Genomic DNA, 27,083 nt, shown 5'->3' on the forward strand with positions numbered 1-27,083 from the left:
CCCAGCAATTGCACTATTGGGTATCTACCCTAAAGATACAAATGTAGTGATCCAAAGGGGCACGTGCACCCGAATGTTTATAGCAGCAATGTCCACAATAGCCAAACTATGGAAAGAACCTAGATATCCATCAACAGATGAATGGATCAAGAAGATGTGGTATATATACACAATGGAATACTATGCAGCCATCAAAAGAAATGAAATCTTGCCGTTTGCGACAAAATGGATGGAACTAGAGCGTATCATGCGTAGCGAAATAAGTCAAGCAGAGAAAGACAGCTGTCATATGATCTCCCTGATATGAGGAAGTGGTGATGCAACATGGGGGCTTAAGTGGGTTGGAGAAGAATCAATGAAACAAGATGGAATTGGAAAGGAGACAAACCATAAGTGACTCTTAATCTCACAAAACAAACTGAGGGTTGCTGGGGGGAGGGCGGTTGGGAGAAGGGGGTGGTATTATGGACATTGGGGAAGGTATGTGCTTTGGTGAGTGCTGTGAAGTGTGTAAACCTGGTGATTCACAGACCTGTATCCCTGGGGATAAAAATATATGTTTATAAAAAATAAAAAATTAAAAACAAAACTTGTATGAAAATGTTAAAAGCAATATGATACACAGTAGTCAAAAATTGAAAACCTAAACATCAATGAAGAGATGAATGAGTGAGTAAAATTTGTACATCCATATAATGAATTTTATTCAGCAATAAAAAAGGTACTTCTACTAAAACCTGGTTAAGTCTTGAAAACATTACACCAGATAAATAAAACCAGTCACAAAAGATCAACTATCATGATTCTCTTTACATGAAATGCTCAGAATAGGCAAATCACTTGAGATAGAATGTAGACTAGCTGTCACCTATGGCTTGTAGAGATAAGGAGACTGGACTGGAGAGTAAAGGAGTAGTAAAGCGTATGGGGTTTCTTGGGGCACCTAGGTGGCTCAGTTGGTTAAGTATATGACAATTTTGGCTCAGGTCATGATCTCAGGGTCATTAGATCAAACCCCATGTGGAGGTAAAAGCTGGGTGTGAAGCCTGCTAAAGATTGTCTCTGTCCCTCTCCCTCCACCCCTCCCCACTTGTATGTACTCTTTCTCTAGAACGTATATATGTGTATATATATATATATATACACACATATATACATACACACACACACACACACACACACACACACATATATGTGGCTTCTTCTGGGGTGATAAAAGTGTTCTAAAATTTATTGTGGTGCTGGATGCACAACTCTGTGAATATACTAAAAATTATTGAATTGTATGGTGTGTGAATCATATCTCAATAAAACTGCTATTTAAAAAGTTTAAAGGACACCTGGGTGACTCAGTCAGTTAAGCATCTGCCATCAGCTCAGGTCATGCATCCTGAGTGCTGGGATTGAGTCCTCCATGGACTCAGCAGGGAGCCTGCTTCTCCCTCTGTCTGCTGTTTCTTATCCTGCTTGTGTGTGCACTCTCTCTCTCGACAAATAAGTAAAATCTTTTGAAAAAATAAAAATAATAAAAAATAAAAATTTTAAGTGTGGGTGGGTGGTTCAGTTGATTGAGTGTCTAACTCTTGATTTCACCTTAGGTCATGATCTCAGCATCATGGGATCAAGGCCCACATCAGGCTCCACACTCAGCTCAGAGTCTGCTTTTTCCTCTCCCTCTGCTCCTCCCCCTGCTGTCTCTCTCTTTCTCAAATAAATAAATAAATAAATAAAATATTTTTTAAAAAGTTTTTAAGGGTAGTGACAGGATAAGACAGTTACTTAAGTGATAAATAAAATGTTAAACTCCTGAATCTTGTAACACAGTAAGGTAGATTCTCCTCTCTCTTTATGAATTTCAAAGACTGTACTGAAAATCATTAAAGATGCTGAAGAGAGGAAAAGGTTTGCAAGAGGTAAATTAGGCCCGTTTTTCCCAGTTACAACAAGAAATCAATAATATCAAAAGAAAAGGATATTTGTTCTCTACATGAAAAAATTTTACTAATGGTTTTTTCATGGTTAACTTCTAAATGCTAGCAATATTCTCTGGTCAAAATATACAGTTTATGTAAAAATTATGTCAGTGTTTTAGAGGAGAATATGACTGAAATTTTTATAAATTCAATAAGCTTCTAAAATAAATTCCTGAAATGAGGTTTAAAAAAAGCAGAGCTTATTAAAAATCTACACAGGAGTCCAATCGCCGGAAGAAGAATACACAACAATCTGTTTCCTTCTAACTGTTTCCGATTCTGCAATGCAACTGCAAATCTCATGTTGTCATGTCTGCTCCTCTGCAAACAGCTAATGGTGGTCTTCTATTGATATTAAACGGAGTCCTGGTGCTCTGGGTAGGTATGTAACCTTGGAAATTGTCCCTCTCTGGATTGTGTCATTAGGAAAAAGATTGAATAAGAGTAGAGACTGCTAACACTCTTTTTGCTAGTGATTAGAACACACTGATTAACTATATTTAATTAATCCATATAATGTTCTAACATTCATCCACAGCACTCAACAAAATGAATGAGTTATATGCAAGACTAGACCTGTCAATTAACATCTCCAATTCAATACACTCAGCAAAGATGTGATGAGATCAGTTGTGTAGGAAGGACTCCTCCTTAGTGAACATTTCAGCAACTTTTCCTCTGACTGAGTTTTCTTCTGCTTTTTTTGCCTTGTAAATATATTTGGCTAACATCCACCACCTACATGTGCCGTCCTGAGTAAACCCTTACAGGAAGGGACAGGAAGCTTTACCCACTGATCCCCCACTAACACAGCCCAAATACTATTTCCTGACGACCAGACCTAACGTACACTTAACCTTAAAGGCAGAGTCAATCCATGAGCCATTCTCCCCATCTCCTGCCCATTCCCAATGCTGGCTTAGACTAGAGATGAATTTCTGCTTGAGTTTCCCTGCACTGCTTCCAGGTACCAGTTCAGCTGCCCCTATCTGGTCCTTCCTTGAGGAGGAAGTCTGACAACCCGCATAGCTCCTCCACATCTCTTCCCCTAGCACTGGATCCTGGCCTCTGTGCTCATAGCTCACAGAAGAACAGGGAGCCATCTTGCCTGAGTTCAAAATTAGAAGGGAATGTGGCCATATCCTTTTCATACCTGGCTTTGCTTAGCTTAATAGATTTCCTGCCATTTCCTATAAAGGGCAAATGACAAGTTTCACTCTTGTCCAAGCACCTATAATACCGAAGTGGGAACATTTAGCTCCAAATCATTAGCTCTCTGAACTTAACCAACCTTCATGGAAGACTATTCATGTATTTTTAACTTATTATTTTAAAATAATTTTAGACTTACAGAACAGTTGCAAAAAATAAAGGAAATAGGTCCCATGGTTATGTCACACTGCAGAAGGGATTTTACAGATTAAATTAAGGTCCTGAACAGTTTACTTGGGTTGTCCAAAAGCAAGATTATCCTGCCTGGGCCTGAACTGGGAAGTGGAAAAGACTCTGCAGGTTGAGGATAAAGCCCTGTGGCTGTGAATAGAAGCCACATCTAGTAGTTGAGAAGGGCCCCAGTTGACAGCCATCAAAAACACAGTCTTCAGTTCCAGATCACAGGGAACTGAATTCTGACAACACCCTGGATGATCTTGAAAGACAAGCCTGAGCCCCCAAAGAGAATACTACCTCCTCGCACCTTGATTTTAACCTGCAGGACTGAGCAGAAGACCCTCCCTGGACTCTTGACCCATAGAAACTGTGACAATGCTTAGATGTTATTTGAAGCCACAAAGTTTGTGGCAATTTGATATGCTTCCAGAAAAAAACAAATACATACACTATCTTTCCCTTTGTAATTAATGAATATTTGGGGAGAGATACTTGGAGACTATTCAGATATCCTGTTTCTTCATAAACTTTTGCCCAAGAATGTTAGCACCCATCACTGGGTCTCAACTGCTACAGTGGTTACGATGCTGTTCTAATGCCAGTTTTCTATTTCCTTCACTCTCTTTATGCTTACTATTCAGAATTCTTTGATAATAAAATCCTGTCCTTCTCCTTGTTTATTTATTTATTTATTCATTCATTCATTTGAGACCACTGGTTTTTGACATCCAAAGAATAAAGTAGCAATGGAAAAGGAAGCAAGCTGAGTTAGAACTTAATTTTTGGGAGAACAGTTTGTCAGTCATGGAGATAAATATAAACAATTCATGTTTAGCTATCTGAAACAGCCATATATGTTTCTTATAAATGTAATTCTTAATCAGTTCTCAAGATAAATACCCCAAGACATATTGAAAAATGTTGTCCTGCTCTGTCTTTGCAGCACTGTGTAAAGGACTAGAGTCTTAAGACAGATTAGCTAAGTTATAGTTAGCTTTCCAAAAACAAAGTTAAGATCAAGGAGTCCAATTTATACTTCCTAAAATAAACATACTTCCCCCCCCATATCATCTAGTTATCATTTTTAAGATGGTAACAGTATTCCTTGGCTTTACACACTGGAAGCCAGGAGCACCACTCAGCTATAACAACCAAAACTGTTTGCAAACTTTTCCAAATGTCGTCGAGGTGGGATGGGGATAGGGCCAAAATGTCCCATGATTGAGAACCACTGACACAGATATATAGATGGTAGATAGGTAAGTAGATGTGTGTGGGGGGGAGGTTTGCTTACTTCTCCAGTTTGTCAAATTATGGAATACTCTGAATTGCCCATCATTTTTTATAGGTGTGCCAAGGCAGGTCCCCTAACAAGGGCACAGGTGTTCTGCACTCATGAGACAGTATGTAACCTGACTTCTGTAAAGCGTAATGAGCTGTAATTGAAACTGTAAAGAAAGATACAAAATTAAGAGCTGCTGAAGAGCAATTAAGTAAATAAAAGCAACTGACTAATTCAGCTAAATAAAATCCAATAGCTACAAAGGCAAAACAGAAGAGCACTCTGTAAACAAGTAAGCACTAATGTTAAATACAAAATGACATAGCTACCTCAGTAATTCCGTTGCAAATTGGAATCCTGATACAGAATTAAGAAAAATGTAAACGGCGGACAACATTATGACTCACTTGCCACAGTGATGCATGGCCAGCGCTTCCTGAGGGAGGGAGCACAGGAACAAGACCAGGGTCTGGCTTGGAGCCCTGGATGCACCATTTGTTGGCAGACCTGAACAAGCTCTTGTTCAATATTTTCAGAAATACTGAGGAGGGTGGCCTAGATAATTTTTTATTTTCTCATTCTCTAAAATTCTATGACTCCAGGTTCGAAGAAAAGTGGCTAGACCTGAAACTGTAGAAGTACTAGATAATTTTCTACCTTAATGCCAACAGAGAACCAAGTTTAGATAGTTGTTGAACAAAGGTATGTTTTAAAAACAAACAGGTATGATGATGAGACAAAGACTATACAAGCTGCACCATTTCAGTTGACTATTTGAACAAAAGAAGCTCTGCTGTTTCTAAACTATGCGAATCATCGAGAAAAATGAACAAACAAACATTTTCTGCCAAACTCTCTGCTAACTCAGCTCTATGTAGCTCTGGTCTGAGAGACTGTAATGTAAGATGATGAGCTAGTCTTCTAGCTACCAACAGTTATAGAATGTTGACCTAGATAGTGGCAGACACATGTCATGCTACGCCCATTTCCATAAGCACTTCGCACCACTGCTATCTATGCAGGTATCCACATATCTGCTTTCCCTGCTAACACCTGGTAGACTTTGAGCTTAGGGAATCCCTAACTCACCTCTCTGTCCCCCCACAGAAAGTCTGACAGTGGTTGGTATATGTTAGATGCTCTGCAGATGCTTGTCAAATAAGTGAATAAATGGATGAATGGATGAATGGCTAGAAAAACGACTCTGCGTTCAGTCTCCTCCATGTGAATTACCATGATAACATTTGTAGATCACAGAATTTCATCTTCTCTCAAGAAAGGGCACCCCAAGAATGTATATTCCAGCCAAGCTCACAGCTTAAAGGGCCCTTGTGAAATCTATACAGGCTAAGGTATACCTAATAAGGTAATGGATCTGCATAGCTCCCTTCATCTGAAAAGTATTCTCTTCCTTTTTAAACAAAGTCTTTTAAGTCCCAGGCCTATTCTGACTTCAGTGACTTTGATACAGTTCTAAGATACTCTGTATCAATGTTTGGGGTTGACCAGAGAACTAAATGTTCCATGGTAGTAATATTTTTAAGAAGCTGCATTCAACCAGCTGCCCTATTAAAAATGGCACACCAGTTAATTAGTGTTTCATTTGTAGGGGAATGGATTTATCACAAAATAGCACTTTTTTCTCATGTGAGATTGGGAGGGAACATTTTATAAATCATATCAGCTATTGTGCTGGTTTAAAAACCCTTGTTGAAAAAATATACAAAGACCAACTAATGACAAAAACAAAGGCTATTTATTCTGAGCTTGTTATAGCAAGTAGTCAGTCATCATCACTTAGAGTTTGGCAGAGACTCTAAAGCAGACAGAGGAGTGGGGTGGCTGTATACAGAAAAAAAAAATAGAAAAAAGAGGGGGAAGTCTTCAGATATATCCCAATTGGAGGCTGTTAACTTAGGAAAACTGCAGGTGAGCCAAGGAGCAGGGTACACTATGTGACTGGTCAGAAGTGCATATTTGACTTCTCTCTCTCTCTGTTATTGTTCAGTTATTGTTTATTTTTCCCATAAGTATTTTATTAAATGTCTTTAAGATAAGACATGTCTTTTAAGATACCTGTAGCCACATACCGTTACCACACCCAACAAAATAAACTGTAATTCTTCAATATCATCTAATACTTGGTCTATTTTCTAATTTCTCCAATTACCCCAAATGTCTTTCCAAGGGTACTTTAAATCAAGATGCAAACAAGGTCTACAGACTGCCTTGGGTTGATGTGTCTCCAGTCCCCCGTGATCTATAATAGTACCATTTTCCTTCTCTAGAATCAATTGTCATGTAGTACATTGTCCTGTAGACTTTGTGGATTTGGTTGATGACATCACAGAATATCCTTTGTATGTTTCTCTTTGTCATATTTCCTGTAAGCTGGGAGTTAAATTTAGAGATTTGATTAGACTGTGGCTTAATTCTTTTGGTGCAAATTCTCCATAGAGAGTGCCACATGCTGTTAATTGCATCAGATAAGGAAGCACAAAAGGTCTGGCTATCCCACTCTCAGTGATGTTGTGATAGATTAGTGAGGCTGTCAGCCTCCCATCCATCATGAAGTTCCCCATTGACACTTCATCTTTTCATTTATAATATTTTTAGGATGTGCAGGCATCCTATTTCAAGCATATTGTCTTGCATTTCATTTAAATCTATATTTGTGTCTTTGAGGAGTGTTTTATAGTTTTAATCATAAAGGTTTTATACATTTTTAGTGAAACCATTCTCAGAAATTTCGTATATAGTTTTCGCTATTTTGATGGTATTTCCCTTCATTATATCATTTTTTCCAGCCTTTCTAAGATATTATTAACATATAACACATGTAATTTTAAGGTGTACAATGTAATGATTTGATACATGTATATACTATGAAATGATAATCACATAATGTGAGGTAACACTTCAAGCTCCTCACATAATGATTGTCTTTTGTGGGAATAATATTTAATATCTACTCTCTTAAAAAATTTTTAAAGTATAAAAGAATTTTAAAGTATATAATACGATACTGCTAATTGTAGTCAACATGTTGTTTGTTAGAACCCTAGAGCTTTCTGATCTTGTTTTAAAGATTTATTTGAGAGAGAGCACATGAGTGGGCAGTGGGAGGGACAGAGGGAGCGGGAGAGGAGAATCATAAGAATACTCTGCACTAACCACAGAGCCTGATGCAGGGCTCCAGAGCTGAACTGAAACCTAGAGTCAGTTGCTTAACTGTCTGAGCCACCCAGGCACCCCTAGAGCTTATTAATCTTATAGCTGGAATTTTCTACCATTTGACCAACATTTTCTCATTTCTCCAGCCCCCATGTTTACTAATAGACTCAAATATCTTTTTAATCTTCTTGTAAAAATAAGAACACAAAAGTAGATAAATTTAAACTTATGTCTCACAATTAGTGTTTCAGTATTTTATCTTATTTGTAATCGAGATTAATTAATATCCATCTTTCAAATAATTATAATTTCAAGGTTTAAAGTCACTGAAAGTGTTTTGGAAACTATTTTTAAGCAGAAAAGTTCATTTACAAAATTTATTTCATTTATATCCACCTAAAGCATGGGTTCTTATCAATTATGCTTGGACTGTTTATGAAGTTTCATGAGACTTTGGACAAAACTAGCCATTACCATAAGTTATTTTCTTGTTCACAAATTTTGTAACATAGTCATGTTAGGCAAGCAATAAATATTGCAGAATTAAAGAACCTAAAAATTAAACATGTGATTCTCCCCACCAACTTGTTTTTGACATACATCAAGTTATTTATTTTTATTGAACATTTTGTTCTTAGAATTATTTCCTAATTTTACAGTTTCTAAAATCTAAAAGAGATAATATAATCTTATTTGACTAGTAAGCCCAAGTGGAATAACTATGTACTTAACCAAAGTGACAATAAAATATTTGAAGGTAAGGTAAAGCATCATGGTTTAGATTTTTTTTTTAATTAGCTCTTTCAATATTAAGGAGAAATTATTTTATTATTTTATTGTTTTCAAATATTTTATTTATTTACTCATGAGAGAGAGGGTCAGAGGGAGAAGAAGCCTCCCTGCAGCCTCTTAACTGAGCCACCCCAGTACCTGAGAAATGATTTTAAATATAAGGCAGACAGTTCTGAAGAAATGCATGTTTTAACTAACCCAACAATATTAAATAAGCTTTATTTTCCAAAGATCATCCCTTAAGAACACATAGGTTAGATTTGATAGTTCTGAGAGTTTTATGAATACTTAATTTATATATGTACTGATTTTTTTATTTATTCATTTGAGAGAGAGCACACAAGAAGAGGGAGAGGCAAAGAGGGAGGGAGAAGCCGACTCCCTACTAAGTTGGGAGCCTGACATGGGTCTTGATCCCCGGTCTTGGAGATCATGACCTGAGCTGAAAGCAAATGCTTAACCATCTGAGCCATCCAGGTGCCCCTGTGGTTATTGTTTTTTGTAAGTAAAAAACTTACTTAACTTTTAAGTAAATAACCCCTGTGGTTATTGTTTTTTGTAAGTAAACTAAGACAGAACTCTTTTAGAAGTCAATTTTGATAACAACATCCAGAAGCAGAGAAATGCCATTATAGATAAATATGTATATACATACATAGACATATATAACATACAGAGAGATGTAAATAGATATCTTATAGTAAAGTTAAGCTTTACCAAAATAAATAAAAATAAGTATACAAAAATAAATAAAAACCTTTTGCACAGTGAAGGAAACTCTCAGTAAGACAAAAAGGCAACCTGTTCAATGGAGAAGATAGTTGCAAATGATATATCTGATAAGGGGTTAATGTCCAAGATATATAAAGAGTTTATACAACTCAACAAGAAAAAAATAATAATGCAACTAAAAATGGGTAGAGGACATGAACAGACATTTTTCTAAAAAAGATAAATAGGTCACCAATAGACACACGAAAAGATGTTCAATGTCACACCATCAAGGACATGCAAATTAAAACCACAATGAGATATCACGCTATACCTGTCAGAAGGGTTAAAATCAAAAACAAAAGAAATAGTAAATGTTCGTGAGGATGTGGAGAAAAAGGAATTCTCATGCATTGTTAGTGGGAATGCAAACTGGTGGAAAACAGTATGGAACTTCCTTGAAGAATTAAAATTAGAATTACAATATGATCCAGCAATTCCACTATCAGGTATTTACCTGAAGAAAATAAAAACACTAATTGGAAGAGATCTATCTACCTCTATGTTTATTGTACCATTATTTCAATGGCCAAGATACGGAAGCAGCTCGATTCTCCACTGATAGAAGAATGGATAAAGAAGATGTAGTATATATTTTAAAGACTGTAATTCAGCCATAAAAAGGAATGAAGTCTTGCCATTTGCAACAACATGGGTGGATCTAAAGGGTATAACGCTAAGTGAAATAAGTCAGTCAGAGAAAGACAAATGCCATATGGTTTCACCCATATGTGGAATTTAAGAAACAAAACAAATGAGCACAACGAAAAAGAGACAAACCAAAAAACCAGACTCCTAACTATACAGAACAAACTAGTGGTTGCTAGAAAGGAAGTGGGTGGGGGGAGGGGGAAAATGAGTAAAGGAGATTTAGGGTACACTTCTCTTGAACACTGAGTAATGTATAGAGTTGTTGAGTCGCTGTATTATACACCTGAAATTAGTATAACACTGTATGCCAATTATACCTGAATGAAAAGAATGTTAGCCATGACTTCAGTAAAATAGTAATATAAACTCATTGGTCCATATGAAATAGATCCTATATGTTTCTGGCAGATGGAACAAGTTAAAGTTATCCACTCAATGACAACTAAAACTTTTTGCCAGTATTTGAGGAGATTACTTTTAAAATTTCCCCTAATATGTGACCTAATAGAGACTGTGGGCTAAATTTTGGTCAAGGAAATTTTTAGAAATACCAAGTGACTGTCTGGATGTTTTTAAAGGTCGTATGAATGGATAATATATTCAATTTGTTTCCAAATAGCACTTGAGAATTTTTTTCCAAATGTGTGTCTATCCCAAATGTGACTCAAAACTAAAACTAATAAGCTTTTATATATATATATATATATATATATATATATGTATATATATACATATATATATATATATATATATAGCTTAACCATGAACATAAGAAGGTGTAAAAGATGCAGTCCCCCCATGATTTCAAGTCACTTCCAAAGATAACTACAAGAAAAACCTAGCTGGGCACTCTGAGAGCTGACAATGATCAGCAGGACATCAGCTACAATTGGGGTGCAGCCCACATATGCAGCACAGACCACCACAAATTCTCAGTGTCCCCCAACCTCACAGCAGGTGCAGATCCAACAAGCAGACCCTTGACAGGTAAAAGCTAGAGGGAACCAAGCCATGCCCTCAGGACATAAAGCGAAGGCAGAAGGAAAATCTCATCCTGCAATTCTCCTCTTTATGACAAATTACACATAATACATAAAAAGGAAAACAATGCTGTCACTGGAAGGAAAAGAATCAGTAACCAATAAGGACCCCAAACCAAGAGTTACGTAAGAGTATTATTCAGAGAACTAGTTTTGAGTGATTTCTCCTGCCAATGTAAACTTAGACAAGAATAAATTCCTAATGCTCTCATGCGATCAGACTCTAAGCAGAAATCAGAGAGGGTGCCTTGGTAAGAATTTTTGCCTTTTCTGCTTTGTCAGATGTTCCGAGACTCAGCTACAGCCTCCCAGGGGAGTGGCATCCCATCTGGATCTCTAAAACTGTACAGGAGGGCAAAAATCTTTTTCCTCTTTCCTCTTAATATCAGCAGCTGGGGTATGAAAATTAAACTGAAAAAAGGCAGATTAACAAGGAGAAAATGTTTATTTCACATGTGTAGGGAGGCTTCATAGAAAAGAAGTAAAGACTCAGTGAAGGCTAGACCTGGGAACTTAAAACCATTTTCGTAAAGCACAGTAAATTTTGGAGAAGTGTCCAGACAGAGAAAACGGGTGTTGGGCTTCGGGGTGGTCAACCAGGAAAGTAAATACATGGGAAAACTAAATGGAAGACAAGGGCTATTTCAGTGAAGTTAGTTTACACAGATTCAAGCCATGCTATCTCCAGTGACAAGAATAGTCTCCGAGGACTAAGAGTCCTTCTCTTCCTATCACAGAAGAGGGGAGAGGGATCACTTCACAAAGGGAATTTTATGCTTTAGGCAGATTGGAGAGCATGGAGAGCTCTTTTTGAGCTTGCTGTTTGTGAATTGCCATCAGCTCAAAAAAAAAAATCCTCATGCCAAACTGGCGTATTTTTGGGTGGCAGCTTCTGTTCCCCTTCATGACTTATAGCTGCCTGACCTACAGTGTGGTTTGTTGTAGATAAGGGGTTGGTTTCCTGGCAGGGTGGCACAGGGTATGCATCAAAGTTCTGTTCTTTTATATATGATCTGGCCATTGTTTGTATATTTGGTGTCTCACTCTCTTCTGTTTTGTGATAACTGAGGACTTGACAAAGACCTAAAGAAGCACTAGAAGCCTTTAAAACTGTTGTTTGATGTGGTCTTTCCCTACAAAATAAAATATTAAAAATATTAAGGTAATTGTAAAATGAAGAATTTAGTAAGTAGTCATATAATGAAAGAAAAATTAAATTCAAACTCTACTCAATATTTTTACTGAAGCCTGTTTTGGCTGAATTATTGGGACAATCACAAGTCTGGAGATCCCAAACAACTCATCTTCCCCAGCATGTCAAGCACAGAGATCAAAAGACGAAGTAATATCATTGTTGCTTCACTTGAACCATAAAATACTGTGGTATTCAGTTTCTTAATGAGTGCTGCATAGTTGTGTTGTGATGAGTGATAATAAGATGGTGTCTAGAAGTTACTTTGAATTCAACAAAATAGTAAGATATTACTTCAAAATAAAGGCTGGTTATGATTCTATCCTACAATTTTCTTTTTCTTACATATATTTTTTATTGTTATGTTATTCACCATAAAATACATCACTAGTTTTCGATGCAGTGTTCCAAGATTCATTGTTTATGCACAACACCCATGCTCCATGCAATATGTGCCCTCCTTAATACCTACCATCAGGCTTACCAATTCCCCAATCCCCCTCCCCTCTAAAACCCTCAGACTGTTTCTCAGAGTCCACGCCTCTCATGTTTGTCACCCCTCCTACTTCCCTCCCTTCACTTTTCCTTTCCTTCTCCTAAGTCCTCTACATTATTCCTTATGCTCCACAAGTAAGTGAAACCATATGATACTTGACTTTCTCTGCTTGACTTATTTCACTCAGCATAATCTCCTCCAGTCCCATCCATGCTGATGCAAAAGTTAGGTATTCGTCCTTTCTGATGGCTGAGTAATATTCCATTATGTATATGAACCAACTCTTCTTTATCCATTCATCTGTTGAAGGGCATCTCAGCTATTTCCACAGTTCTCAGCTATTTCCAATGCTATGAACATTGGGTACATATGGCCTTTTCTTTTCACTACATCTTTATCTTTGTGATAAATACTCAGTAGTGCAATTGCTTCATTTACTCTATTTTTAATTTCTTGAGGCATCTCTACACTGGTTTCCAAAGTGGCTGCTCCATTTGCATTCCCACCAACCATGTAAGAGGTTCCCCTTTCTCCACATCCTCTCCACAATTTTCTTTATCACCTTTTGGAGTAAATCTATCATTTGTAAGGATAATGGAATTGGTCAAGCACAGATCTCTGTGTAACAAAATATAGTTAGCAGTACAATGCTAAGCTAAAAATCTGTGTTATGTACGATTATACATTTTAAAAGCTAAGATTTAAAAAGCTGGGTTAAAGATAATATTGTATATCCTACATTCTGGTTGCTTAGGCATTAACATGAGATGTGGTCCAGTGTTTACATAATTTTATAGTGAACAATTAACTAGTAGCTCTACTAACCCATTTAGGGAACAGTAAATGCGTTCAGTTAGAAACTATCACTTGGAGATCTTGCAAAATGAAGAATTTCTCTCCCTTGCTTTAGTTTGTGCTTGCAAGGAAGGCCCTAGACCTCTGAGAGAAATTCTGGGTTCTCTTGGCACTTGGCGTTCCTCCAGAGACACAAAAAGCAATGAAGAAATGGAGTAGCCAGTCCCTCTGCAAGATTCAGGAAACTCCTCTTGCAAGCCTGTATGAAAGTCACTAATTAGAGGGAAAATGGGCTGCCCAATCCGGCAAAGATTTTAATAAAAGAAGTCCTAGTTAGAGAGGGAACATTCTTTGTTTTGGATAATTTCGATTGTTTTTACACATAAAGAAATCCTGAACCATCTACCATTATCTGCATTCCTTAGACTGGGAGAAAGGCTGTTTTCTTTGAGAGGACATAATACATAGTCCCTATAAATGCTGAGGTGGGCTGCTGGAAGGAGGTGGGAGGCTCTGGAGACAGTGCACGGGTACACAATGCCCTTAATAAATGCAGTGGCTCTGCTCCTCAACATGTATCTTTGGACATTGGTGTATGTAGCCTGTAACAGTGTCATGTTGATAAGTTAGTAAGTTGGGTGCCTTCTGATCTCATTAGTCTGGTACAATACAGGCTCTGTGTGTTTCCCAGGACAAAGGGAAATGTCTGGCCATTGAGATACTCTAGACCAGCAACCAAAACAGGGAAAAGAGGTGACATTTATCCAAGGGAAGCAAAGGTACTCTGGCATCTGTTACTCTGAACGAGGACAAGAAACACATTTAAAATACTTCCAGGCTACTTTGAGTTGCTAAATATGAATATAAGCTAATAGTAAAATTAAGTTCCACTGATGTTAGACTTCTCTTGCAAAATTATTTCATATGCATTGTCTTGCTATATCTGTAACTAAGTCCTATGAGTTACATTAGGTTCTCCTTATCCAACTGAGTCCAAACTAGGATGTTTTTCAATAGCCATAAAACCTCAGTTTCTTTGGGCTCCTGGGTGACTCAGTTGGTTGAGCATCTAATTCTTGATCTCAGCTCAGGTCATGATCTCAGGGTTGTGATATTCAGCCCCACATCTGGCTCTGTGCTCAGCATGGAATCTGCTGGAGATTCTCTTTCTCCTCTCCCTCTGCCCCTTCCCTTGCTCACTCTCTCAAATAAATAAATAAAATCTTTTTAAAAACTCAGCTTCTTTTTAATTTCTAAATCTCATGTTGAAAAATATTATAATGAAGTTTAAATAATTTAGATAAAATTTTAAAAAAAACGAGTATTTTTTTAAGGATTTTATTTACTTAACAGGCAGAGATCACAAGTAGTCAGAGAGGCAGGCAAAGAGAGAGGAGGAAGCAGGCTCCCTGCCTAACAGAGAGCCTGATGTAGGGATCCAACCCAGGACCCTGAGATTATGACCTGAGCTGAAGGCAGAGGCCTTAACCCACTGAGTCACCCAGGTGGCCCTCCTAACAAAACCATATTTTTAAATATATGAACCTTTTAACCATTAAACACTTTGACTATAATATTTACAGAATTTTTATCATAGAAATGCTGCCAAATATGTTTTTTTTAAATCCACTATCATGATAAGAAAAATTTTTGAACAAATTATTTAGACAAAGCCAAATTCAACTTTTATTAGCACAAAATAAATAGACCATTACTGTTCTGGTTATTTCTGTACAAATAACTAGATTAGGGCAGCTGCTTGGCCAGATAATTGATTGTTTGGTCTCAGCTGTTTCATAGCAGAAAAGAGTCAATTTAACATAATTGTTCTTTGATGCATATAAATGCCTTGACAATGAATATTAAGTTTAAATATTTTTTAACTAAGACAGTTCAGGGAAGCCAAAAATACAGTGTTTTATGAATATTATGGTATTCTCTGTAGAAGGAACTATATCAACATTTCTTCAGATAATCTCCATACTGGAGTGGTCATTTTTCTATTGTCTACAGACATGATGGGGAGTGTGGAAATAAACCAAGACCAGTCAAATGAGAACAAGTCGATAATCTATTCATTCAGAGCTTGCTATCAGCAAGCTACCATTTTGTCATTTGTCAGAGACTGGAAGTTAGACAGAAGAGGGGAGAAGTTTTATAGAAGAAAGAGAAGGATTTGGGTGTACTTTGATTGGAGGCTGTTGACCTGGGTTTGGTGGGGGGCTGTAGCTGGCTAATTAGAATTTGGGATCCTATTGATGGCTTAGGGGTGTGTTGGACTTCCTCTGGTTTGTTCTAAGTTGGAAGTGGGGACAAAAATTAGGAAAGCTATCAATTATTAATCAAGTCCTGGCCATTTGGGGCTGATGTCACAGGAGTTATTGTTTGGCTTCCTGGATTGTTACTAGAGATAGTGGGCTGACTTCCTACAAGCTGACACAAAGATAGCAGACTGGCTTCCTAGTTTGGTTGCTGCAGATTAAGGATCAGAGCTTTATTTTTAGATATGGTCTGACCATTCTTTGTCTATTTTTTTTTTTCCACTCTCAGGGACTTGAAAAACTACTTTTATAACAAAACCTTGGTTAATAAAACCACTTTGGCAAAACTCACTTTTTCTCTCAGTAACTACATGCTAACGACTCACAATTTCACATCACCATGAGGCCTTTCTCCTCCACTCCAACTCATGGTCAACTGCCTGACATATATTTCCATTCAGATATTTTAATTATTACATGTGCCAAATGGAACCCCTAAGATTCCCACACAATCTAGTTTCTTTTGGAATTTTCTTTAAATTGGCCAAGGGCATATTCATTAAACTTGAAGTCATTCTTGACTTTCCTTTTCTTATACTCCATCTGGAGTCTATCGGCAAATGCCGTGAACTTTACTTTCAAAATATATCAGGGGCTGGACGTTTCTCACACCCTAACCCCCATTCCCCTACACTGGGGCAAGCACCATAACCTGTTAGAACTCTGGACCATTCCAAAAATGATCTCTCTGTTTTTCTCCTTAACTCCTGCCTCTGTTCTCAATATACTATCAGAAGGATACAGTTAAAACCTAGGTCACATCTTGTCATGCCTTTGCTCAAACCCTGCAGTAGTTCCCTTTAAACTAAGGGTAAAAGCCAAAGTACTCACTTTATCCCCAAAACTCTACATAATCTGACTTCCCATCTATCTGCTCTAGCACCCTGGTTTTCATATATTCCTCAAATACTCCCAGGGTGCTCTTGCTTTGGGACCCTTGTACTTCCTGTTTTCTCTTCCCAGAACTTTTCCTCCCACATAACTGCATACTAAGCTCCTCATTTTTTCCCAGTCTGTCAGAGTGAGCTCCTGCCCTTGCACCTTATCTAAAACCTCATGCTCCTTTTCCAGCATTTTATATCCACACTCTTGCCTCTATTTTTCCTCCTTACTGATTCCTACAAACTCTGTCTGCAATTTACCTACTTAAATAGTATTTCTTTTCTATTCTCCCCAAGAGTATGGGCACCTGCCAATTTTGTTTGTTTTATTCCACTACCACACCCCCAGAATCTAGAACAGTGTGTATGGCAGCTTAGAATTTTCAAAGTATTCTCATAAAACTTCTAAGATATTATTTCTACTTTACAGATCAAGAACTTGATCTCAGCAACTGAAGAGACTAGCTCAGTCACATGCCTTAAAAGTGACAGAACTTAGGTCTCCCATGTCGGTGCCCAAAGCTCCTTTGACCAACCATTAATATCTTTCTGAAGGTTATGCTTGTTTCCATTGTTAGTCTCATGGTTTTTTCCCACATAACTTCTAACCCAGACTATTGACAATGATGGTCTTCTTAGTAGTCTTCTACTTCCAGCCTCTCTCTTTTCTATTCTCTCTTTCTCTGTTCAAAAACCTTTATTGGAAGTTCTATCTGGCATTCAAAGTCCACCAAAGCCCAGATGTAATCTGTCTTTCCAGTGATTCTTTATACTTCAGGTAACTATACATCCAACCAAACCCAGTTTTTGCAATTCCATAGCTAAGAGAGGCACTTTCATGGCTCCTTGCCTTTCTTTAGCCCCTTTGTCTAGAATCACTTTCTCTCATCTCTCATAATCCACCAATTAACTTTCTGGAAGTTTTCTGCCAACCTTTCATTAGAATTAACATCTGATTGTATGAGGGAACTTTGTACCTTCTTTGTTGTAGAGTGGGTCTGGTGTTTATTCTTTAGTGGATGTCTATGCCCTTGAGCACAGAGATCATCTCACTCCACCTGTCACACCTCATTGCAAATAAAAGGTGCTCAACAAATATTCATTTATTTAAAGTGAATAATGTTCCACTGTTGGTGGGAATGCAAGTTGGTGCAGCCACTTTGGAAAACAGTGTGAAGATTCCTTAAGAAATTAAAAACTGAATTACCCTATGAGCCTGCAATTGTAGTACTGGGTATTTACCCTAAAGATACAGATGTAGTGAAAAGGAAGGCCCTATGTCCCCAATGTTCATAGAAGCAATGGCCACAATCTCCAAACTGTGGAAAGAGCTAAGACGCCTTCCAGATGAATGGATAAAGAAGATATGGTCCATATATACAATGAAGTATTATGCCTCCATCAGAAAGAAATACCCAACTTTTGTATCAACATGGACAGGACAGGAGGAGATTATGCTGAGTGAAATAAGTCAAGCAGAGAGAGTCAATTATCGTATGGTTTCACTTACTTGTGGAGCATAAGGAATAACATGGAGGACATTGGGAGAAGGAGAGAAGTGAGTTGGGGGAAATCAGAGGGGGAAATGCACCATGAGAAACAGTGGACTCTGAAAAACAAACTTATGGTTTTGGAAGGAAGGTGGTTGGGGGCTTAGGTGAGCCTAGTGGTGGGTATTAAGGAGCACCGGGTGTGGTGCATAAACAATGTATCTTGGAATACTGAAAAAATAAAATTAAATTTAAAAAAATAAAGTGAATAATGTTCCATAATAGCAAAAGTAGATTCACAAATTTCTCATCAGCAGGCAAGAGAAGCCAAGGCATATCAGGGAAAGCAAATCTGAGAGACCTGTAATCCTTCTGGAAGTCTCTGTACAGAAGTGCTTTGTATTTTTCCCCTTTCATTTAAAATAAGAACCATTATGCCCAGTACAATCTGTCCCGTTGTTGGCTTGTGACAATGATGTATTGTCAGGTAATATAAGATTCTTAAAGGGAAGAGCTAATTATACCCCAGAGGGGGGATGTTGTATTCCTGAAGTTTCTCTATCTCTGCTCTTCTCTCCTCCCTGAAATAACAAAGGGCAGAATGCATAGCACAACACCTGCCTAAGAGGGAGCACTCAACCAACAGCCATTCCCTTCTCTTTTTCTATTTATTCTTTCTCCTTCCTACATTTTTTTTCTTCAAGATAATTTTTCTCCTTACTTCTTAAGAGAAAACTCAATATAATTAACAAGATGTATATTTTTCTTAAGTGTTGACCTTATTTTCCACACTTAGAAAAGCTAAGGTCTATGTTAGTCATGCGAAATAGTAACCTCATATCTATACAAGAAGAAATGTTTACAATAACTTACCTACACCTTGATATTTTAATGATGCATTTCTATGCCAACCAAATTCAAGTTTTGACAAACTATGTGGTTTTTTCCTTTCAAGGTGACATTTTTCTTATCTTTTTCATATCAAACCATGGGAAACTGATTATTCACAAAGTGGAAGGATTCAAACTGATGTTGTCAGTCAAGTGTTAGATTGTGTGTTAGATTGTGTGAGTCTGACTAAGGACTAAATTTCTAGGTCCAGAGGTAAGCTCTACATGAGTTATTTTTGCTCTGGGCAAGTGAGGCTTTGCATTGAGATAGAGTATGATCAAATATTAACAAGCTTTAATACTACCTCTTGTCCTATTCCTGGAGGAGTTAAGGGTTACGAATCCTCATTATTCCACCATTCCAAACAGGCAGACACTTGTGGTAGGGAACGGAAATGATTGTTCTGGAAGTCTGTGGGTCTCCAAAGAAACCCAGCTTCTATCAGCTATTCAAAAGGAAGTTCTCTCCAAAAAAAAGCAGCATGAGCACTGGCCTGAGTGTACTTCACTCCCTCAGGCATGACCACGGGGCTTTCCGGATCTCAGGGGTACCAACACCCCTCCAACCTTTTATGAATAGATAGCTAAAACCAATCACATTTCTTATTTTCAAACATTTCAAATTTAGGTGCCTACATTCAAACTGTGTGTTAAAAGCAAGAAGAATCAAGCTGCTTTATATTTAAGGCTCTTTGAGTTTGAAACAATTTAAGGGACATCCTGGTGATGGAAAAATAGTTCTCATTACCAGATAAAATGCACTCTGAGAGCCCGTGGTCCTAGAGACACTGTTCTTGTACTCCTATGCAGCAAGGCCTCTGAGTAATAGAACACAATAGGGAGAGGCTTTGTGGAACCCAAGGCCTCACACCCTATGCGTAGAAATGAGCAACTACAACAGAAAAGTAGAATTTGAAGGAGGTCAGAAAGTGCTACTCAGTACGTCACTTTAGCAAAAGAACTATTTTGAGCTGAAGGCAATTAAAAAATGGAAGACACAGGAGTGACTCCTGGCCCTCTTCCTTTCTGCCTAAAAACAGGGCATAATCTCCCTTTGTGAAGGTGTATCCCTCCCCTCTCCCATCCGCAGAGGAAGAGAACAATCCTTATCACGAGAAATAGAAAGTCAGCACCAGCTTGAATCTGCATAACCAAAACCTACTGCAATAATCTTTACCTTCCATTAGTTTCTCCCAATATATTTACCTCCCCACAAAGTCCAAAACCCCTTTCCTTTGTCTTGACACTTCTCCACAATTTATCAGCTTCTGGTAAAATGCTAAGTTGACCCTTCTTTTGGTTTGCATTTCTTTTATGTGAAGCTCTTGTGTGCATATGAAATAAACTTTTTCTTCTGTCAGTCTGCTTTTTTTCAGTTTAATTTTTAGAGCTCTGACTACTAAACTGAAGAAGGTAGAGGAGAAATTTTTTCCTCCTCTGTGAGAGGAGGGGAAGGAGAGAGACAGAGAAGAAAGAAGGAAGGGAGGAAAAGTTTCCAATGAAATAAATTTTCACTTTCCCCTAATAATAATTAAAAAAAGGAAATAACTCTCTATATAGAGACAGACAAACAGGAGAAAATGCTTTAAACAAAATGAGTTGAAAATGATCTTTACATGAAAGAACCTCATGTAGAGTAGACTATAGCTGCACAGGTATCCCCAGTTTCCAAGCAGCTCCTTTTTCTAGAGGTTGTTTTTGCCCAGATTACTTGGAATTCTAAATATGCTTCATCAAGAGAAGCAATATTATAAATGGAACTTGGATCTGCAGGCTGGCTGTAGAAAAGGTAGCTTCCTCTAAGAATTAGAATAGTTCAGTTCTCTGTGTCAACACTGGTAGGTTACTTGTCTGGGAACTCTCTATATTTTCTGAATAGAGAACAAAGGGCAGCACCACCCCAAATCCCCAAGAAGGAGGGTAAAAATCTCAGGCTCAGATTCACCTGCTACTCAAGAATAATTCAAGGGTAGTGTCGCCAGTTAGGAATTGCCTGGTCTTCACATGAAAAGAAGAGAAAGCCTAGATAGTGAAGAAAGAGAGCTTACCATAAAGTAACCATACACTGTCCAAATTGTGCATGCAGGTGAGGAACACAGCTCAGCACCACCTCTCCTGATCACATGCTTACATCCACTTTCCCAGCTATTACTTTTTCCCCCATGAAATTCCATTAAGAATGGTAGCAGGACCGTAAGAAAGTATTAAAAGTTGCATTAGGAAATTTTTGGTGGCAGTAGGTTTGTTCATTATCTTTATTGTGGTGATAATTTCAGGTTTATATGATTATAAGAAAATGGGAAATAGTTTACACATGTGTCAAAGATGACCACATTGAACACTTTAAATATGTGCAGTTGATTGTACAACATACATCAACTAAGCTTTAAAAAATATATTAATCTGGGGCTCCTGAATGGGTCAGGCAGCTTACATTGGACTCATGATTTCAGCTGGGGTCATGATCTAAGGGGGTGAGATCAAGTCCCATGTGGTGCTTTACACTTGGTGCAAAGTCTGCTTGAGATTTCACTTGAGATTCTCTCTGCCCTACCTGCTGCTCCCACATTCTCTCTCTCTCTCAAGTAAATAAATAAAATTTTTTGAAGAAAAATGTATTGACCAACATACCTTAATTAAACTTTAAAAAAAATGTATTGACCACCTACCAAAAAAATCCCATTGAGATAGATAAAAGTCCTTTTCTACTCTACACAGTGCCATTGCCACTGTGGGCTACAATACTGCAAAGCATGAGCCTCAATCCCTGGGTTTTCTTGTTTAATTCTCAGTGATGGCTCACAACAGTAATAAAAACTCTGACCCATAAGCATAAATATTTTTTTAAAACAGTCAACAAATAAAACTTTATAAGTGAAATTAAAATATTAATCATTATAAAGGCAAAAGAAATCAGAACAACTCATGAGATAAATATCCTTGACTAGAAAGGCAGTTTAACCTATTAAATCAATGAATTCACATTGAAACTTCATAGAACTTGACGAACAGATTCTAAAACTTTATGGGAAATTACTTTTTAAAGGATATTTAACATAATCGAAAGGAAGAAAAGCAAAAATTTGAAAATATCTACTTGATATCAAGATTTTAAAAAAATCATTGAATCACTACATTGTACACCTGAAACTAATATAACTACTGTGTTAACTACACAGGAACTGATTTTTTTTAAAAATAATAAAACAGCACAATAAAAGCAAAGGTAGAGACAAAAAAATCAATAAAATAAAATGAAAAATTCACCATATGTACTGCTGATAGTACATGGATAAAAGAAAAACAAACTAAAAGATTAGAAGGATTCACATCAAATTCATGTAAATGAACTGGAATGGCTTCGGAAGCATAAAGTTAATTTTAAGTTTATTAATAATTTTATTTTTCTTTAAAAAGTTAAAGAATTTGGCAAAATGTTGATATGTATTAATTTTCTGTGTTGAGCAAATTGATGTTTTTAGAATAGATTTAGTGAATTTAAAAATACTTTTCAACAACAGCAACAACAACAACAACAACAAAGGCAAAACACATAGTGAAAAAAGGATTGTACCAAATAAATTTTAGGTAACTTTAATAGCCTCAAAAAAAGGAGAAATTGAGTTTCTTTCTTAAAGTACCATGAATGAAAGAAAACTCTCAAGAATTAGGAAAGTTAGGGGTAAATAAATCAAAAATAGAAAATCTTAAAATAAATCAGCAATATACTGGCAAGATATCCAGATAGAAGAATGGTTAACTAGAAGAGAAGAAGTACCTCTAGGAAAATGATAAACTGCAATCCATATTACTCAGACTGTTTTTGATGTCAAGCAGACAAATGATCCTTGTCAACTAGGGCTACAATTGGTGTTTTTAATGGTCATCACACCATCCACTAATCTGCCTTTACATCATAAGGATTGACAGCCCCCACACTCCAAATAATCCCTGCTATGCTGAGATTCAGGATATGTGCCTCAATGAGACAAAGGCTTGAAGGGCTCTTTCGGAAGAAAAATATTTAGCCCTGATAAGGAGAGGAACTGGCTGACTTTGCAATGAATTTCTATCCCCTTCTCAAAATTCACATGCATAAGAATTCATAAAATAGTCCCACTCTGACACACACTGGGAATGGATTAATCAATAAACCACCTCAGTCAACCTCTGTTACTTGTATCTACTTTTTTTTTCAATTTACTTTGTTGCTAAAAGGTAATGTTATTGAACCCTTAAAATATTAATTTGAATGATTGAAAGGTTTTTCTAAATTTAAAGTGAACTTTAAGAAATGTGCTCTATTACAAAAGAGTCAGATGACCTTAGGAAATAATTTAAGTAGGAAAATAAGTATAACACATAAATGTTTCAAACGTCACAAGTCCTAACATTAAATAAACAAAAAAGTAGAACAAGAGTGTTTTGGTGAGAGCTGATACTTGTTTTTCCAGATTGAGATGTTGACCATGTGAGACTCAGATAGGGAAAAGTGATAAAGTGGAGATAATTGCAATCACCAGTGAGAGGGGATGATGGTTTTGATCAGGATGGTAGCAGTGGAGGCAGTAGAGTATGACAGATCTTTGGTATATTTTGAGGTTAGAAGTGACAAACTGGACGTGAGATACTAGAGAAAAATAAACCCAGGAAGTCGAGGATGACACCAAGTTTTTTGGCCTGAGAAGTTGGAAGATGAGGTCACCATTTACCAAGATGAGAAAGACTGAAAAAGGAATATGTTTGAAGGAAATCACACCAAAGCTGAGAGGTATACAAGACCTCTGATGTCAGAAATCTGAAGTAAGCAGGTGTGTATATAAGTCTGGAATTCTAAGGGGGAGTTAGAGGTGGAAATACACATTTGGAAATTTTAAGCATATTTAAATATAAACAGCATTTAATACCATAAAACTGATGAGTAGCTGAGTGGTTCAGTTAGTTGAGCATCTGACTCTTGGTTTTAGCTCAGGTCATGATCTCTGGGTCATGGATGGCGCCCCACATAGGACTCTGTGCTCATTGGGAATCTGCTCCAAGAATCTCTCTCTCTCCCTCTGCCTCTCCCCCACCAAATAAATAAATAAATAAATAAATTTTAAAAACAAACAAACAAAACAATGAGACTGATTGAGGTTATCTAAGAGTAAGTGTAACCTGAGAAAACTTGGGATCTGAGAGCAGAATTCTGGAGCACTCCAGTGTTTTCTAATTGTTGGGGGTCAGTATGGCAGGAGGATGATAACGAGAAAGTAAAATCCTGGAGTTGATGACAAGTGTTTCAAAAAGGAATGACCAACTATGCCAAATGCTGCTGATAGGCCATGTAAGATGGGAATGGAGAATTAGTCACTGGGTTTAGCCACATGGAGTTATTACTGACTTTAGCAGAAGTTATTTTGTTACAGATCTAGAGGGAAAATCTTTGTTTGTGTTGGTCAAAAAGGAAATAGGAGATTTCTTTTTCTGGCAAAGACTCTATTCTTACATGTTCCTCCCTCTCATAACTAAAACACCCTGGATATGATTTAAAAAAAAAAAAAAAAAAAAAAACAAGCATAGGAATACTGAAAGGTAGAAAGAAGGGAAGCCTGAAGACCTTGAAACTTGGGGAGCAACACAGCAGGATTGGCCCCTGTTTTTTTCTTACAGTTTCACATGCATCCCAGACGAGTTGATCCAGAGCCTCCTACCCAGAATTGCCAATGGCATACATAAGTAGGGTTCTGAGAAAAGCCTGTTTCCCTAGCCAAAGGACTGCATGGCTTAACAACAGAAAATCTTGTTGGCAATCCTCACACTATTTTGGCTAACACCACAGAAAAATCGCACCCCTTTTTTACTCCTTCACCCCTGTGGTTTTAACAGGACTAGGCAAGGGGCTGATCGTTCACCCACCACTCCTGCCCAATGGGAGCGGATGGCAATACTCTGATCCCTTCCATGGTGGTGTCCATGGAGCCAAGAAGGTAGTTAAACTTTCATCCTCTGCCTGTCAGAAATGGCAGCACCCAGATTCCTCCTCAGTGGGGCTGAGGAGCATAGGCAATAAGGGGATAATATCAGCAGGTACAGCTGTGAGCAAAACCTCCAACCACAGCGAGACTCTACAGAGCTGGTTAGGAGGTGGGACTAGTCCCCACTGGGCTCTATCCTTTCCATGATGTCAGCAGGGTTCAGTTGGGAGCTGAGCCTTTAACTGGTGTCAGTGACACGGAACAATGTGGTCCTAAGCAGGGCTTATGGGTACTCTGCTTCCCCTATTCTTCCCTTCTAAGATTGGAGGACAGTGGGGAGCTGAGCCTCCAACCCATCCAGCATCAATTAGACTGAGCAGAATGATAGAAGGCAGGGTTATTCAGTACTCAGATCCCCCTCTGCTATGATGAAGCAGGGCAGCTGAGCCTCCACCTCCACCTGTGATCAACCAGGCTGGATAATGTGGTGGAAGACATTACCATCCCTCCTCACTTCTCTCCAGGTGTCCCCTGGTGCATCTCCACTCCCACTCTGTGTAACGAAGTCGTAGGATTTAACTCTTCCTTGCCCCATTTCTGGTAGCAGGAGGGCACAGGGTGGGGAAAAACTTACACCCCCATTCCAAGGCAATGAGCTGGTGAGTTTGGTGCCCTGCTTTCAGCAGGACCAAAGGAGAAGTGAAATTTTACCCCAGCTATCTTCAACAAGTATTTCACTTTTGCCAGAGTAATGTCAGCAAGGCCAACAGGAAACTAAAGATATACACCCACTGGCCCCTTGTGGTACACATTAACTGGAATGCCTGCTTAAAGAAATAAAAAGATTAAACAGGATTCAGAGTCCCATAATGTAATATTCAAGATGTCCAGGATATAATAGAAAATTAGTTATCTGCCAAGAACCAGGAAAATCATGACTTAAGCAGAAAAAGATGATCAACAAATGGCAAAACCAAGATGAATTGTATGTTGGAATCATTTACCAAAGAACAGATACTAAAGAGCAATCATAAAACTGTATCAACAAGCAGTTACAAATTCTCCTAAAAGAAATTTTTAAAAATGCAAAATCCCAGCAAAACAATAGAAGTGATAAAGGAAAAAAGGAAATAAAGAAAGAAAGAAAACTACAGAACTGAAAAATATAATCACTGAGATGGAAAAAAAAATACTCAGTGGATGGGCTAAATGGCAAAATGGAGGTGACAGTGGATAGTCACTGCACTTAATTGATAAAACTCACTTGGTCTGAACAGCAGACATAATTCAGCCAGTCTGAACAAGAGAGAACTAGATTTTTTTTTCTTTCAGTGGATGGAGCCTCAGGGGTTTGGGGACAATAACAAAAGAGCTAACATTCATTTCAGCAGAGTCCCAGAGAACAAGGGAATGAAAAACTATTTTAAAAAGGAATGACTAAAACCTTCCCAAATTTGGCAAAATACACAAACCTCCAGATTCAAGAAACTGAATAAACACACATAAAATGGGATAAAATCAAAGAAATCTATACCAATACAGATAGTAATGAAACTTCTTAAAAGTAAAAACAAAGGGGCGCCTGGGTGGCTCAGTGGGTTAAAGCCTCTGCCTTCGGCTCAGGTCATGATCCCAGGGTCCTGGGATCAAGCCCCATGTCCGTTCTCTGCTCAGTGGGGAGCCTGCTTCCTCCTCTCTCTGCCTACTTCTCTGCCTACTTATGATCTCCGTCTGCCAAATAAATAAATAAAATCTTAAAAAAAAAAAAGTAAAAACAAAAATAAAATCTTGAAAGCAGCTGGAGAGAAATAACCTATTGCATATTGGGAAACACCAATTCAAAGAACATCCTAGTTCTTACCTGAAACCACAGATACCAGAAGGAAAGGACACAATATTTTTCAAGTACTGAAAGAAAAAGAAAAATCAACCTCAAATTCTATAGCCATTGAAATAATCCTTTGGGAATGACAAGAAATAAAAACCATT

The 27,083-nt window shown here is 37.6% G+C and overlaps 1 pseudogene; it reads right to left on the reverse strand.

Moving 5' to 3' along the window:
* The window catches only part of LOC131827862 (programmed cell death protein 7-like), a 71,565-nt pseudogene extending 45,876 nt beyond the window's left edge, over nt 1–25,689 (reverse strand).
* Between the last annotated feature and the right edge of the window lie 1,394 nt (nt 25,690–27,083).

Source organism: Mustela lutreola, chromosome 3 (assembly GCF_030435805.1).
Source record: "Mustela lutreola isolate mMusLut2 chromosome 3, mMusLut2.pri, whole genome shotgun sequence".
Classification (NCBI taxonomy): domain Eukaryota; kingdom Metazoa; phylum Chordata; class Mammalia; order Carnivora; family Mustelidae; genus Mustela; species Mustela lutreola.